This window comes from Triticum aestivum, chromosome 6D (assembly GCF_018294505.1).
Source record: "Triticum aestivum cultivar Chinese Spring chromosome 6D, IWGSC CS RefSeq v2.1, whole genome shotgun sequence".
Lineage (NCBI taxonomy): Eukaryota > Viridiplantae > Streptophyta > Magnoliopsida > Poales > Poaceae > Triticum > Triticum aestivum.
In genome coordinates, this window is record NC_057811.1 from 85,480,346 (window position 1) to 85,496,116 (window position 15,771).

The 15,771-nt window shown below is 40.1% G+C and overlaps 1 long non-coding RNA gene across 1 annotated transcript; it reads right to left on the minus strand.

Moving 5' to 3' along the window:
• Positions 1-10,401: 10,401 nt before the first annotated feature.
• On the minus strand, positions 10,402-12,371 carry LOC123141184 (uncharacterized). Its single transcript, XR_006470196.1, has 3 exons — positions 12,196-12,371; positions 11,622-11,759; positions 10,402-11,013 (listed from the first exon to the last, which is right to left on the minus strand). It is a non-coding gene; the product is annotated as an uncharacterized lncRNA (long non-coding RNA).
• Between the last annotated feature and the right edge of the window lie 3,400 nt (positions 12,372-15,771).

Sequence of the window (15,771 nt, forward strand, 5' to 3'; positions counted from 1 at the left end):
CTGTAGGAGGTTGAAGAGAAGTCCGTTTTCTCCGTTTTACGGTACGCCACACCCCTCCCGGTGAACAAGATCCCGTTTTGACCATAGGCGGTCGAACACAAGGCCGTTTCCTCTGTTCTGCGGTACGCCAGGCCTCGTTTCGGCTGTTCTGTCCAAGCCGGTTGGCTCCCGATGAACACGACACATTCAGTTGCCTCCCGACAAACACGACGACGCAGTTTCTCTGTTCCGACCCAGCCATGTACACGAGCCCTGGCCGTACGTCTGTGCGAGTAGGCGTTCGAGACCCCGCCCGTATGTACGTACGTGGTCGTATTTACTTTCTTGCACCCTGGTTGTACGTATGTGTACATGCTACATGCGCGCCTCTACTACGACACGTGCCCTTCCTTACTCGGCCACGGTTAATCGTTGCAGCCCGCAGACAGACCGATCGATCAATATGTATGTACACGTTCGCGACCAAAATGACAATGCTACGTACGCTTCGACCAGATGGGTCCCGACTGCCAGGGAGGAGAAGGAGTCACTTCCTTGCGTGCGAAGATGTAGCTGGTGGGTTCTAGCAGTCAGGGGGGAAACATTTTTTTCACGAAATACGGTGGCCCGTCCGGTGGGTCCCTACTGTCAGGTGGAGGAATCATTATTTTTCGCGTAATAAGGTGGCACTTCCTTGCTGCGCCCGTGGACCCAGCTGTCAGCCTCTCCACGTATAGTACTTTTCCGATGGAAGTCGTTCCTTGAACACATTGACCACGCCATGCCGAGAGCACCAGGGCAGTGGATGACGGCGAGGCCTAGGAATGGGACGACGCGGAGCCGGGAAAGACGCGGCAGTGGATACCCACACAGAGGGGAGTACGAGGGTTCACTGGTTCGGCTGCGGTGTGATGCTGTCGTCGCCGCAGAATAACAGGGGTGTACACTACTGCAGGATGCTGCTAACGCGACACTACGATCAGAGACCCTTTGATGAAACTGTGTGCGATGCCGTAATCGCAAACAGTAGTGTAAAAAAACGTCAAAAAAGGTGCAAAACGTTTGCGATGGAGGATGCATCAAACACGTTTCAGGTTTTAGTTGCTTGTGTGATTCAGGGCATACGGTTCAGTTAAATTAACCATTTTCGATGAGGAGAAACAAAAGAAACGGACAGCCAGATGAAGGTGTGTGCGATGTACAGCATACGGTTCATTCGGATGAACTGTTTGTGATTAGGCAACACAAAAGAAACGGTCAGATGAAGGTATGTGCGATATACGACACGCGGTTCACTCGAGCGAATTGTTTACGTTGACACAAGAGAACAGAAATGATTCAACTTATCAAGACGTGTGTGTTGTGCGATGGGATTGCATACAGAACAACAACATATAGAATAATCGCAGCGCCCCCTTATATAGGGCCCGATGGATGTTGCCGAACCGGCCCAATGAGGAGAAAGAAATGCCGCGCCGCACCTTATCCCCAACTTCCCCGATCTCGCCGCCGGCCCGCCCTGCCCAGCACGCCGCCCGCTTGCCGTCCCCGACGCGCCGCCGCCCGTGCACCTTCCCCGGCGCGCCGCCGGCCCGCCTTCCCCAGCTCGCCGCTGTCCCCACCTCCCTCCGGCGGCAGAAGCGCTGCCGCCCCCATCTCCCTCCCCGGCAGACGCACCTCCGCCCTCAGCTCCCTCCCCGACAGACGCGCCGTCGTGACTCCACCTCCTGGCTGGGCCGCCGCGAGCCTCCACCTCCCGGCTTCCCGGCGCCGCCCCGTTTGCCTCCTCCCGTGGCCCCGCTCAATCCAGCCCCGCCGGCTTCCCCGTGCGAGCCAACCAGGCCAGACGGCCACCCCCGCAAGCACTTGGCCTCGGTGTTTGCTTGGTGGAGACTAGGAGCAGCGACAGAGACGCCGCCCCGAGGCGGAATCCCTGCGTCCGCTTGGTTCCGTCCACGGCAGCACATCACCTCTCCCCGTCATCCACCTGCCAAGTTCATGTCGACAGGTGACCTCTCTCCGAACGCGCACTGACCTTCCTCCTCCTGTCGCTTCCAACTCCCATCTTAGATGATTGAACTCTGTCGCATGGAGTAGTAGAACTGCCGGCGTGTCCTGCTCCCATTCCATATTTGTGCGCCTTGGCTTCTAGCGGTGCCACGATGAGAACCAACTCATCATATTTTGCAGGGTACTGGTGAAGTTCAGAATGAATGTGGATTAAGGTTCAGGATGTGCAGTATTTGTTTAGTACATTCAGAGTGTTTTTTCCCTGTTTTTCATTTCTTAGCTTCTTCATAGATTATTAGAAAATTTCCGTGACCAACATTCCATCATCTGAAGCTTATAGTCTCATGTGCGTACTAAAAAAACACATTTTGATCAGTATACTCTGCATCCGTGTGAAATTATATGAAAAGGGATGAACGGTTTGGCTGTATTACCGGTTCAAGTTGATTTCTCCCTGCAGATACTTCAATTTGTTTTCCCAAGTATTCAGTTCTCTACATATTTTTTATGATGATGCATCTCCCTGGATCAGTGCCAGACTTTACAAACACGGATGCTTTCAAAAATAACAAATAACATGTTTTGATATAGCATGGTGTCAGTTTCTTAGACAGCCATCTCAATTTCTCTGGCAGTACACCCCTCCCCCTGCACCTACAGCCTCTGCTGCTACTTCTTCACCTTCGTTATAGCTAGCTTATGGTGCTTTGTTTCCTTCCCCCGCAACTTCCATTTCAACCGTTGAAGCTGCAGATGGTGCACGACATGCAGCAGTGTCGCCCCAACAGGCATGCAACACCGACGACGGCAGGGTGTGGCGTGCGTCTGTCCGGCATGCTGGGCGTGGTGCCGAGGGGGCTGCAGTTTGAATTGGGTGGGGGTTAAAGTTCAGGTAATGCTATTGTCTGGTGGCAAAGGACCATGCATGCTGTTTTGTTACTGAAAAAACGCGTGACGAAAAGGAACAAGATTTTTTCAATGAACTTCTACTCTTATTCTTTTCCCCTTCGGCTTTCTCTGGCATGGTTGTGTGCATGCGTGTTATGTGCGTGAGTACGCTACAACAATTTTCGTAAAAGAAGCATTTTCAATTGGGCAAAAATAGTTGATGGTAGTCGAAGTTCAGACATTTGTATTGGCGACGTTCAGTAATTATAGAATGAGAAGTAGTGCCCTTCTTGAGGAGCAGTGTAGTGCTCGACAATGGCCATGAAGAGCTAAGTGTTGACTCTGTGCAGATATCTATATGGGGCGCATACCCTGTGTTTGCTAAAATGCCACCATGAACAAGAATACTGCTTCCATCAGTTTCGAGTACGTGTGGTCCTCTGTTTTTTATTCTAACGAGAAATTCTTGATGTGTTCTATTTGCAATGTATTTCCTTAGTTCACTACTCGTTTCTTGTAGTGGGGCGTCCACTTATGATGTTCCACGAAAACATTTCTAAAGCTATCTACTAGTGCACCTCCTTCCCCCATCCTGTTAGCTGCTACTGCACATTGAACCTGCTTGACATCGCGGCTCCTTGCTAGCTGCTGTTGGTGTGTGTGAAACGTACAAAAATGTTTGGTGTTATGCTTTGGTAGAAACCTTTCTAATCAGTCAAGTTTAGCACAGATTTCAGGTCAAGGGAGAGTTTGTAAGACAGTATGAGCCATTTTCAGTTTAATTAGAAGTACAACACCGCAGAATTTTAGTTCAACGAGTTGTTGGATTTTGCCCTTTTGGGGTCTTCGCACTACACTTGGCCACTTAAAAATTCATACATATGTGGGCAAAGTTATATATTCCTATCATGTGTACGTGGTGCAAACAGTAGTTAAACTAGGATATATCCTGCTGATGTACTTCATAGTTTGTGCCAGAAAACTATAAATTTTATGTTTTCTGGTTGGAAAAGGGGCGCTCTCTGTGTGCTTGGAAAAGGGGCGCTTTCAGATTTTCCCGTATACTAAAGAATAAAGTCAAGAAGTTCAATTTAAAAACCGGAGTAGTTCAATGTATATAATGAAACTCAGGTTCTCTCGTGAACAGAGAATAAAACCAAGAAGTTCAATTTGAGAAATGGAGCAGTTTGATTTTTTTTTTGAAAAATCGTATTTTTCTGGTTACTAGAGAATAAAACTAATAAGTTCAATTCGAAATAATGAAGAAGTTTGATGTTTCTAACGAAACACCATTTTTCACATTTCTAAAAAATACACAAAGAAGTTCTAATAAAACAGTAAGAGCGGTTCGATGTCTATAAAAACTCGGATTTTTTTCCATTACTAAAGCGAAACAGAGAGAAGTTCAAATTGATAACCGCCGGAAGTTCACGTACTGCATGGTCTGCATTTTCGTATCAGAAAAGAAGAATAAAAGGCAAATTCTAACTATTTTGTTGCTCGAAGTTCAAGTGACCTACCCGAGAAAGTTCAAAAATTCTTGTGAGAGAGGTTCACCATGTCTTTGCATGTTCAAAAACACACACAAAAATGTTGTTTTGGTGTCTTAAAATAACCAATTTTTAAAAGTTAGATTTTCCTCGTTTCTAAAAAATAAGAGAGAAGGCCAACTCAAAATAACACAGTAGTTCAAAAAAAGTATATAAAAAAGGATTTTTAAAAAAAACTACAAATTTTGAAATAACCGACAAGGTCAAAAAAACATAGAAGTTCAAATTTGAAAACCCTAGAAGTTCAATTTGAAATAACCGAGAAGATCAAAAAACCTAGAAGTTCAAATTTTAAAAACCTAGAAAATTGCTTGCTTATTTAAAACCATATTTTTTCTAAGAAGTTCAAAGTAAAAAAGAGAGGTTCAAAGGTTAAAAACTTAGATGTTTTCTCATTACTAAATAATAAAATGAAGAAGTTAAAATTAAAAAATAAGGAAAAACTAAAAAAGTTTTAAAAGACTTAGTAGTTCAAAAAATTATTTAAAGAAAACATTTTCCATGTTTCCAAAAGAAATTAGAGGTTCAAATTTCACAAACATAGAGGTTCAATATTTATTACAGAACCAAGAAAATCAAATTAAAATTACAAAGAACTTCAACTTTTTAATAATAAAGGGGTTATATAAAATCCTAGAGGTTTGAATTTAAATAACCGAGAAGTTCAATTTTTAGTACAAAACCAAGATGCAAGTTAAAAAATCTAAAAATAAGAAGTTCAAATTAAAAAGATGAAGAAGTTCAATGCTTGTTACAAACCCAAAAGGTCATTAAAAAAAGCATCTCAAAGAATTTTATAAAAAAAGATTTTCTCTATTAAAATAAACCTAGAAGCTCAAATTTAAAAACGGAGCGGCTCAAGGTCTATCAAAAAGTAGGATTTTTTCCGTCACTAAAAGAAATAAACCAGGAAGTCCATATTAAAAAGATGGAGAAGTTCGATGATTATAGAAAACTCAGATTTTCCTCGTTATTAAAGAATGGAAACAAGAAGTTCAAAAATAAAATAACAAGAAGTTCAACTATTAAAAATAGAGCGCTTCAAAATTCATAAAAAAGATTAAGAAAATCAGATTAAAAATTGATAAAAAAAACTCAAAATATTTTCACGTAACCGAGAGAAGATCTGGTTGATAACTGCCAGAAGTTCATGTACTACACGGTGTGCTTTTTGTATTAAAAAAGAATAAAAAAGGCAAAGGCTAAAAGTTTTGTTGTTATAAGTTCAAGTCCTTCGTCGGAGAAAGTTAAAAAAATATTGTGAGAGATGTTTGTACAAAAGGAATATCATTTGTGTAACACTGACGAATGGATGAGAAAATTACAAATGAAAATACGTCACAGAAGTTCAACTGAAAATAATAGGAAGTTCAACTACTACAGTGGATGAATTTCAGATGAAAAACTATTAAAATCATCGCGGGTATGAAAAAATGATCAACACGGGAAAGTTGCGTTTTCACAGCAGCTTTCCATTGGTATATCACTTGCTCAATTCCGGTGAGTGTTCCGGTGACTGGATGGAGAGCTACGGGCAAAAAAAACACATGAAAAACAGAGGGAAGTTCAAGTAGACATGCCGAGAAGTTCAGGTTCTTCACGCGGTGCATTTTTTAAGAATCTGTTTCGCGATAAAGGCAAAACAAAGGATCCCGTCATTTTTGAAATTCCTTGGAAACGTCTATGAATCAGAGGAAACCATCAACATGAAAAAGTTTCGTATTTTCCTTAGATTTTCAACGGTATATTATTTGCCCCATTCGATAAAGTTTGTAGAAATTACGGCGAAAATACGTTTTTAGCCATTTTAAAATTGACTTAAAACCATAAAGGATTGGGAGAAATAATAGATACAAAAAAGTTTCACATTTCCTCAAGCTTTCCAACGCCACATCGTTTGCTGCATTCGGACATACGGTTAAAAAATTCGCTCGAAAATACAAATTTGCTAGAACTTGTATTGTTTTCCAAATTTCTTTTAAACCATTTAAAATTAGAAAAAACTTTCAACATGAAAAAGTAGTGCATTTTCATAAGCTTTCCAACGCCATATCATTTGCCTCAATTGGATTAGCGGTTTAGAAATGCCATCGAAAATACGAACTCGGATGTTCGGTTTGCGAAATTTTACGATTTTCCAAATTACTCTTTAACCATAAGGAATTAGAGAAAACTTTCAACATGTGGAAGGAGCGGTTTTGCAGCAGCTTTCCAACGCTATATTATTTGCGTCATTCCGATAAACGGTTTAGAAATGCGATAAAAAATACGATTCACATTTTTTGTATGAAGGAAAAACGGTTTTCAAAACTGCTCTTAAACCGCTTATATTTTGCCAAAAATTCAACTTGGGTCATGATACTGGTGTCCATAGCTTTTCAACGATATATCGCAAGCCCCATTTGGACACGTTTTAGCTGAAGTTCAACCTTGTACTCGGGGAAGGTCAGACGCGTTACTCGGGAAGTTCATGTTGTGATCAGAAAATTATTCTGATCCCGTGATCCGAATAGTGTTTATATATATATATATATAATATAAACACTATATATATATATATATATATATATATATATATATAATATTCTGATCACAACCTGAACTGCGTGAGTAACGCGCTTGAACGAATCCGACCTTCGGGCTATCTTCGCAACCGTGTCTCCCCGCGCGAATTATTCTAGTTAGTTGTGTTCTATATGATGTTAGTGTAATCTAGAAATGTTTTTTAGCAACTAAATATCCGTTTTAAATAAAAATCTCGCTCGTTGACGGATTTTGCTCTCTGGTTGTGATGAAATTGCGTTTTTTGCAATTTTACTACCTGAGTTGTTCGACCTGAACTTCTCCCAGTGCTAGGTTGAACTTCCGCCAACATTGCCTAAATGGGGCTTGCGATATACCGTTGGACAGCTATGGACACCAGTATCATGACCCAAGTTAATTTTTTGGCAAAATGTAAGCGGTTTAAGAGCAGTTTTGAAAACCGTTTTTTCTTCATACAAAAAACGTGAATCGTATTTTCGATCGCATTTCTAAACTGTTCATCGGAATGAGGAAAATAATATGGCATTGAAAAGCTGCTGTAAAACCGCTCCTTCCACATGTTGAAAGTTTTCTCTAATTCCTTATGCTTAAAGAGTAAGGTGGAAAATCGTAAACTTTCGCAAACCGAACAGCTGAGTTAGTATTTTTGATGGCATTTCTAAACGGCTAATCCAATTGAGGCAAATGATATGGCGTTGGAAAGCTTATGAAAATGCGCTACTTTCTCTTGTTGAAAGTTTTTTCTAATTTTGAACAGTTTAAAAGTAATGTAGAAAACGGTACAAGTTCCACCGAGTTCATATTTTCGAGCTAATTTTTTAACTTTACGTCCGAATGCAGCAAATGATATGGCGTTGGAAAGCTTGTGGAGATGCAAAACTTTTTGGTATATATTATTTCTCTCAATTCATTACGGTTTTATGTCAATTTTGAAAATGGCTAAAAACGTATTTTCGCTGTAGTTTTTACAACTTTTATCGGAATGGGGCAAGCAATATATCGTTGAAAAGCTACGGAAAATGCGAAACTTTTTCAATTTTGATAGTTTTCTCTGGTTCCTGGCCGTTTTCAAGTAATTTCGAAAACGGCTGGATCATTCATTCTGCCTTTATTGTGAAACAGATTCGTCGAAAATGCATCGCGTGAAGAACCTGAACTTCTCGGCATGTTTACTTGAACTTCACTCTATTTTTCACGTGCATTTTTTGCTCGTAGCTCTCGATCCACTGCTCGTAGCTCTCCATCCACTCACCGGAATTGAGCAAGTGATATACCGATGGAAAGCTGCTATAAACACGCAACTTTCCCGTGTTGATCATTTTTTCATACTCGTGATGATTTTAAAAGTTTTTTATTTGAAATTCATTCATCGTAGTAGTTGAACTTCCTGCTGTTTTCACGTTGAACTTCTGTGACGTATTCTCGTTTGTAATTTTCTCATCCATTCGTTAGTGTTACACAAATGATATTCCTTTTGTAGAAACCTCTCTCACAATAATTTTTTTAACTTTCTCCGACCGAGGACTTGAACTTACACAAATGATATTCCTGCCGTTTTGAAGTAAATTAGAAAATGACGAGATCATGATTTCCGCCTTCATCGTGAATGGAAAAGCACTGCGTGAAGTAGTTGAACTTCTCGGGCATGTCTATTTGAACTTCACTCTGTTTTTGACGTGTTGTTTTTTGCACTGCTTGAAGTAGTTGAACTTCTGGGGCATGTCTGTTTGAACTTCACTCTGTTTCACTTTCTTGTATTTTTCTTATATGAAATACACACCATGTAGTACGTGAACTTCCGGTTGTTATCACTTTGAACTTCTCTCTGGTTTGAGATAGTTATTTTAAAACACAAAAGAACATATTTTTATGTATTTTGGACATCTAAATACACGGTAAACCTCTCTCACAAGAATTTTTTGGACTTTTCCTCGCCGAGCACTTGAACTTCTAGCAACTTTTTTTTCATTTATGGGTTGTTGTTTTTTTCGTTTATGGGTTGTTTTTAAAAGTGCAAACAATGGTGTTGTGTTTTTTTATTTTTTGAACAGGTAAATCCTAGGTTTTAATAAACTCCGAACTTCTCTGTTATTTCATTTTGAACTTCACCTTTTTATATTTTGAGTAAAGAATAGTATTTGATTTTTATACAGAAATACAAGGTGAACCTCTCTCGTAAGATTTTTTGAACTTCTCCGGACATAGCACTTGAATTTCTGTCACGTATTTTTGTTCAACATCTCTCACAAGAATTTTTGAACTTTCTCGGGCCGAGCACTTGAACTTCTAGCAACAAAACTTTTAGCCTTTGCTTTTCCATTCTTTTTTTTCATACAAATGCACACCGTGTAGTACTTGAACTTCTGGCAGTTATCAATCTGAACTTCTCTCGGTTATGCGAAAATATCTAAGTTTTTTATAGACATTGAACCACACTACCTTTTTTATTTGAACTTCATTGTGTATTTTTTTAGAAATTTCAAAATTGGAGGTTTTTTAGCAACATCGAACTTCTTCGTTATTTGGAATTGAACTTATTGGTTTTATTCTTTAGTAACTAGAAAAATCCAATTTTTCAAATAAACATCTAACCGCTCACTTTTTTAAATTTGAATATCTAAATATTTAAAAAAAGGGGGAAATCCATGTTTACAAACTTTTTATACTGCTCGATTTTTTTAATTTGACTTTCTTGGTTTTGGAATAAACATTTTGTGAACTTCTATGTTATTTAAATTTGAACTTCTCTATTTTTTAGTAAAATATAGAAACACCATTTTTTATAAACTTTTTGAAGTGCTCGATTTTTTATTTTTGAACTTCTCGGATTATTCTATTGTAACGGGGAAAATCACAAGGTTGTAATAAACATCAAACCACTCTGTTATTTAATTTGAACTTCTATTTTTTTAGGAACCGGGAAAATTTGTTATTTAGTTTTTCCGAACTGGTTAGTTATTTTAATTTTAACTTCTTTGTTATTTTTTTCAATAATAACAGAAAAACATTTCTTATAAACATCGAACCGTTCTGCTTTTTTATGTGAACTTCTAGGTTTCTTTGAAATGTGAATAATCTGATTATTTTAAAAAGAATATCAAACCAGTTTGTTATTTTAACTTGAACTTCTAGATTTTTTTAAACAGGAAAACCAAATTATTTAGCACTTGATCCCCTTTTTTGTCACTAGCAAAGTGTTCATTTAGATACTATTGTCTTGTAGGTATTAACACAAGCACCTTGTGTACTGTGAAGGACATCCATGCACAAGGCACTCGAATCAGAATAGTAATAAAATAATTTGGATGCAAATCAAGTGAAAAAATAAATGGTTGATAGATAAGGTCATGCGTCCATTACCCACAATGAAATAGTACTAATGAGTACAAAGTAATTTCACAAATCTGTACCATAGCATGGATCTCCCGTGGATATGTTTAGTGGTAGTACTCAGTGAAGAATGCATAACAAAAACTGTAAAAAGAGATTAACAGTGGTTAAGTGACAAAGATGCAAGCTTTTTCCATGATTGCACTGCATGTTCAGAGATTTTTCACCAGCAGTGTGCTGCTGTTGAACCTTTGGCATTCCTTATATAAATGAGCTTGAACCCCTGGAAACTTGTGAGATATGAACGCATCTCTCGAAATCCATCGACTGGTTAAGAACAATTCCTGGGATCCTCCCACATGGTGCATAAAAGTTGGCCTTCAATCTCAATAATAATATTATAGGAATCCTTCTTCAATCACCATCAACATGGTTAGCCCTGTAGGTCACCTACCAATTTAAGATTCTGAACATACTAGCTTAGGCAATATGTGCACGAGCTACTGAAGAAACTGAAGATTGTTGGCAAACAACATAAGGCAGTAAAGGTTGTTCTTGAACTTCTCGGTTTTTTTATTCTGAACTTGCGATTTATTTACTTTTTGCAGGGTGCAGTGCGACTGCGGGTGCTAGGAGGCCGGGCTTCGCTCCCTCAGGTAGCTGCGTCCTCCACTGCTTAGGACAGCAAGCAGGGGAGGAAGGAGGGACGGACCTGAAGCAAGCACCAGTAAGTTTTTGAATATAGTGGACATCCTACTTATAAGCTCAGGAAAAAAAACATCAGACTATGTACGTCACAGTGCAAAGCAAAGGAAAATCAAAGTGAACGCTTAGTTACAAAAGTTTCCTTACAAGCATTAACGCCAAAGCGAGGAAATAGCTACAGACTCACGTAGCAAAAGGGCAAAACACACGGGAACATAAGCAGTTTACACTGACCTTTTGTATGTTCACTATGTGCAAAAAGAACAGAAAAATTAAAGTAAGTTCTCATAAGCATAAAACAAACAGGTAGAGGGCACACTATCAATTGGGGAAATTTCTGAATCTTCTGTACACAATCTTGAACAAAGAATGAATTACTGATTTTTATAGTACAAACTTCTGAATCTTATTCTGGCACATTAGCACCTGTACATACTTGAGATTTAGGAGAGAACGAACGAGTTGAACAAAGAATTAATTTTCACGTACAAATTTCCATATCTTCTGTATATACTTGAACAAACAAGACAGCAAAAAGACAGAGAGCATAACACCAGCATTTATATGTGAGATTTAGGAAAATGAACTAGAAAAAGACAGAGGCAGATTACAGACGCGGTGACAGAGGGCTGCTGGATGGCATATAAGGCGGAAGAGGATGTGCATGCCTCTAGCTCCCGCCGGCCGGGACGTCGCGTTGACTGTGGTGCAAAAGCTCGGCCTCCTCATGCCGTCTTTAGTAAATACATGAACCTGCGTGGCAATTATATTTGAACTTCTTTGCACAGATTTGTTGCTTCTTTGAACATGCACATAGTTTCAAAAACCAAAACCATAACAGAGTGAGAGAAAAAGATAGTACGGTCCATCAGGAACTAGTATAAACATGTACATACATTTATAATGAAAAGTGCATCGCTATCTGAACAAGAAAATTCCGAATTTATATAGAAAAAATCTCTGAACTTTTCTTCCTTAGTTATGTCTGAACTTCAATTCCAAAAAAAGAACATAACAAGACAATTGGATCCATGCGGGCAGGCGTATGTGCTCTTCAATTTTTGTAGTAGGCTGCCAGCGAACGGCCTACTGATGCAACGTAGAACGGTTGCGGGTGGTGTTGGCAAACTGATCGGTCAGAATGAAAATGAGATGGGGAGACGAGCGAGGGAGGGGTCGGGGCACTGACCTGGAGTTGCCGGCGCGGGAGCCCACCTTGGCCTTCATCATGCCGCAGTCAACTAGCAGCAACAACCACCGATTCAAATGATAAGGACCCCGAGAAGCGCTTCATGGTCAGCTACAGGATTTGGCACACGACATGGGGCTAAGTTGGGATGACGACGACAGGTGCTGGGGCCTACAGGTACACAAACTGGACAGGAAGAAGTATAGCTGAACTTCAGACATCAAAATCACTTAGAGAACAATAAAACACTGGAAAGGGTGAACAAATCGATGTTTTGATTTGGATACAGTTTTAGGACAGGGGGAGGAAACAATTTCAGACATCAAACGAGGTCACCTGTGCATGGCTCCTCGAAGCGGAGAAAGTTGCAAGGTGTGGCAGGCGCTCACACAGGCGGACGTGCACGGCCTGAGGCGGAGAAGTTGAACGGCCTGGATGCTACGGCGCCGGCGGTGGGTGGTGGCGCCGGCAATAGGGGCAAGGAATCCGGCGAGCTCACGACCCCTGCCATGGCGTCCATCAGGCGTAGAGGAAGATGGAAGGAGATGGGGGAGGCCGGCGCTCGGTGGCTGCGGCGGGGCCGTCGCCAGGGCTGATCGAGGGGGACGGCGACGACCGGTAGGTGGTGCCGTCGTGCGCGGCAGCGTGTGCAGGACGATGGCGCCCAGATTTGGAGAAGAGTTGCGGCCGCTTTTCTGGTTGGAGGCGGGGGTGCAGCGCGTCGCCGCCGGTTGGGCGCGGGGAGCGGCGGCAGCGCCGGTTGGGCGCGGGGAGCGGCCGCGTCGCCGGTTGGATCGGGGTGTGGGTTTTTTTTCGGGAGGATCTGTATATAGGCGTGTGTGTGTCTCTCTATATATGTGTGTAAAATGTTTGGGGCACCTAGCTGGTTTTTCATTAATGCCTCGTGGATTCAAACTCATTAAATTTTGCATGCAAGATTTTCCATATGTGATACTAGCATGCATGCATTTGTTTCCAAACAATACATCCATCCATAACTTCCCTTGCATGCATGATCGTCCTTTGATTCTGTCCAAAATAAATATATATACCTTAATAGAGACGACATGCTTGATATAACCAAGGTATGGTAGATGGAAATGATATACCAAAGAAATATACAAAATCAAAGGGCATACGTATGGAGAACTGATGGAGATACATGGTACATTGGGCTCAAATGATATACGTAGGTGTGACATACTCTCCACTATCTATGAAGAACTGATGGAGATATACATGATGTTGGGCTCGATGAAAAAAAATACCTACATATGTCTGGTCTCATACTGTGGGTATATAATACCTGTAATTTTCTTAAATGTCTTAAACATCTGTGGGTATATGATACCTTCAATTTTAAAAATATTTACATTGAGTCACAAGTTTTTGTATGGACGTTATATTCTATTCCCGCAAAAAATGGACGTTATATCCTAATTACTAGATAGCCATTTTTGTATGATATATTCATCGTACGTATCACATACTCTCTACTGTGTATAAAGAACTGATGGTCATATCATTTTTTATTTATTGTGTTGTTTAATAATTTCTAGGCATGTCGATAGTTTTGCTAGTTTTCTTGTTATATCATTTTTTTTATATTTTAAATATGGCAACTGTTCTTTATATATTTTAAATATGTCACACTTATTTACTTTTATAATGTAAAATGCATTGGATATGACATACCCACAATATTTTAAAATATTTGTGGGTATTCGATTCCTTGGAATGCTTTTCTAAAGTGACAAAAAAACGCATTGCATTTTTATACCATAGTTTTCTAATAGGTATCTGATAATAAAAGCGGAAATGTTTCAGCCACGAGACAACTGTGGGTATGTGAAATTTATGGATATGCATGAGATATTTGGTCTAATATGTGAACTATGAATTATTCTCCTTAAACACATCATTACCATTTTGTTTAAATTAGATAGTATTGAAAAAATACATCCCACATAACGGTACCATATACCTCCTATTAATACACGCACGAAAAAAAATCCATATACCTAAGAACATGAATGTATACAAATCATGAGGCATTTATTTTTGATTTCTCTCTCCTATTTCTATTAATGACTCCAAATATGCAACGTCACCATGCATGTTATTCTCTTTTCTTTTTCAATTGTTCTCATGCATGGTGTGCATGAGCCTTATTTATGGTATCCAATTAACGATTAATGCATTAATACACATAGCCGTTGCAATAGCACACATCTAAATGCAATCGAACGGTGGAAAGGCAAGGAGCCTGGGCACCTAGGTGTCCCAAACTGCCGTCTTATATATATATATATATATATATATATATATATATATATATATATATATATATATATATATATATAAATGCATCCTACTACCGGGTGTAGTTACACCATTTCTTATATACTACTATGTGGTAGTATATACTCTACTTTATTATTTTTAGTATATTTATATATTATATTTAAGATACTTCAAAGTAAATTATATGGAAAAATTGCAAGTGAACCCATAGTTTTATTGTATTTGTGAAATATGTACATATTTGTACGCGAAATGGAGTATGCACAAAATATGGTACATACTACCAAAAAAGTAGTATGTATACTACCTAAGCATTCTTATATACTACATACTACGCGTACATACTCTTCGATGTGATAGATACTACCTAGAACGTATGAAACAGAAGTGGGTGTAACTACACCCGGTAGTAGAAAAGATTTGTCCTATATATCTATATATATACACACACACCCACTTATAAAGACATGTTTGCATAACCAAATTAAACATCCACTTACATAGGTGGCTACTACAACCATGGCATTTGCAAACACCAAAGTAAACTATTACATGCATAATTACAAAGGTGGCTATTACACACATGACATTCCCACACACCAATAAAGTAAATTATATGTTACATGCATGATTAACTAGCATAAATGATCATCTGATCATCATCTTCTTCTCGTGACACTTGCTCTGCTTGTGGCTCGATCCGGGCTCGTCGATTTGGGTAACGAGGCACTTCCTCATGTCAACGATCCGCCTGTGCATCTCGTAGCATGTGTACACGCTCTTGGCCACAAACATGAGGTGAGGTTCATCCAGTTGCCGCATCCAGGCCCTGTGCCAGGATACTGGACTTGTTCTCTGGGCATCCTGCTTCATCTTTTCGTAGTAGGGGTCGATGACGGCCGAGGTGAGTTCAACCAGGGAGTCCTTCTTAGTGCTACCCCAGACTGTGTAGTGGTCACGGATTTCGACAAGGTTCTTGCAGGCCAAGCCCGTAACACTGAGCGCTTTTACATCGTTGGTGGTATCCACCGTGGCGAACTTGTAGTCAGTGCTGTTGACAAACCAGTTGAAACGGTCGCAAGGCTCTGTGGCCATGCAGTACTGGTAGATGAGGACATGATGGCGCACGCACAATTGAGCGACGGCAACCTTCTAATCTATGCCGGGACGACCGGCGGTGTACTGAAGGTCGATGCCGACCACCTTGTACTTGTCTCCAGCAAGCAACTGCTCAATGCGGTTGATGTAGTCATCCACCATGGCCGAGTCGAT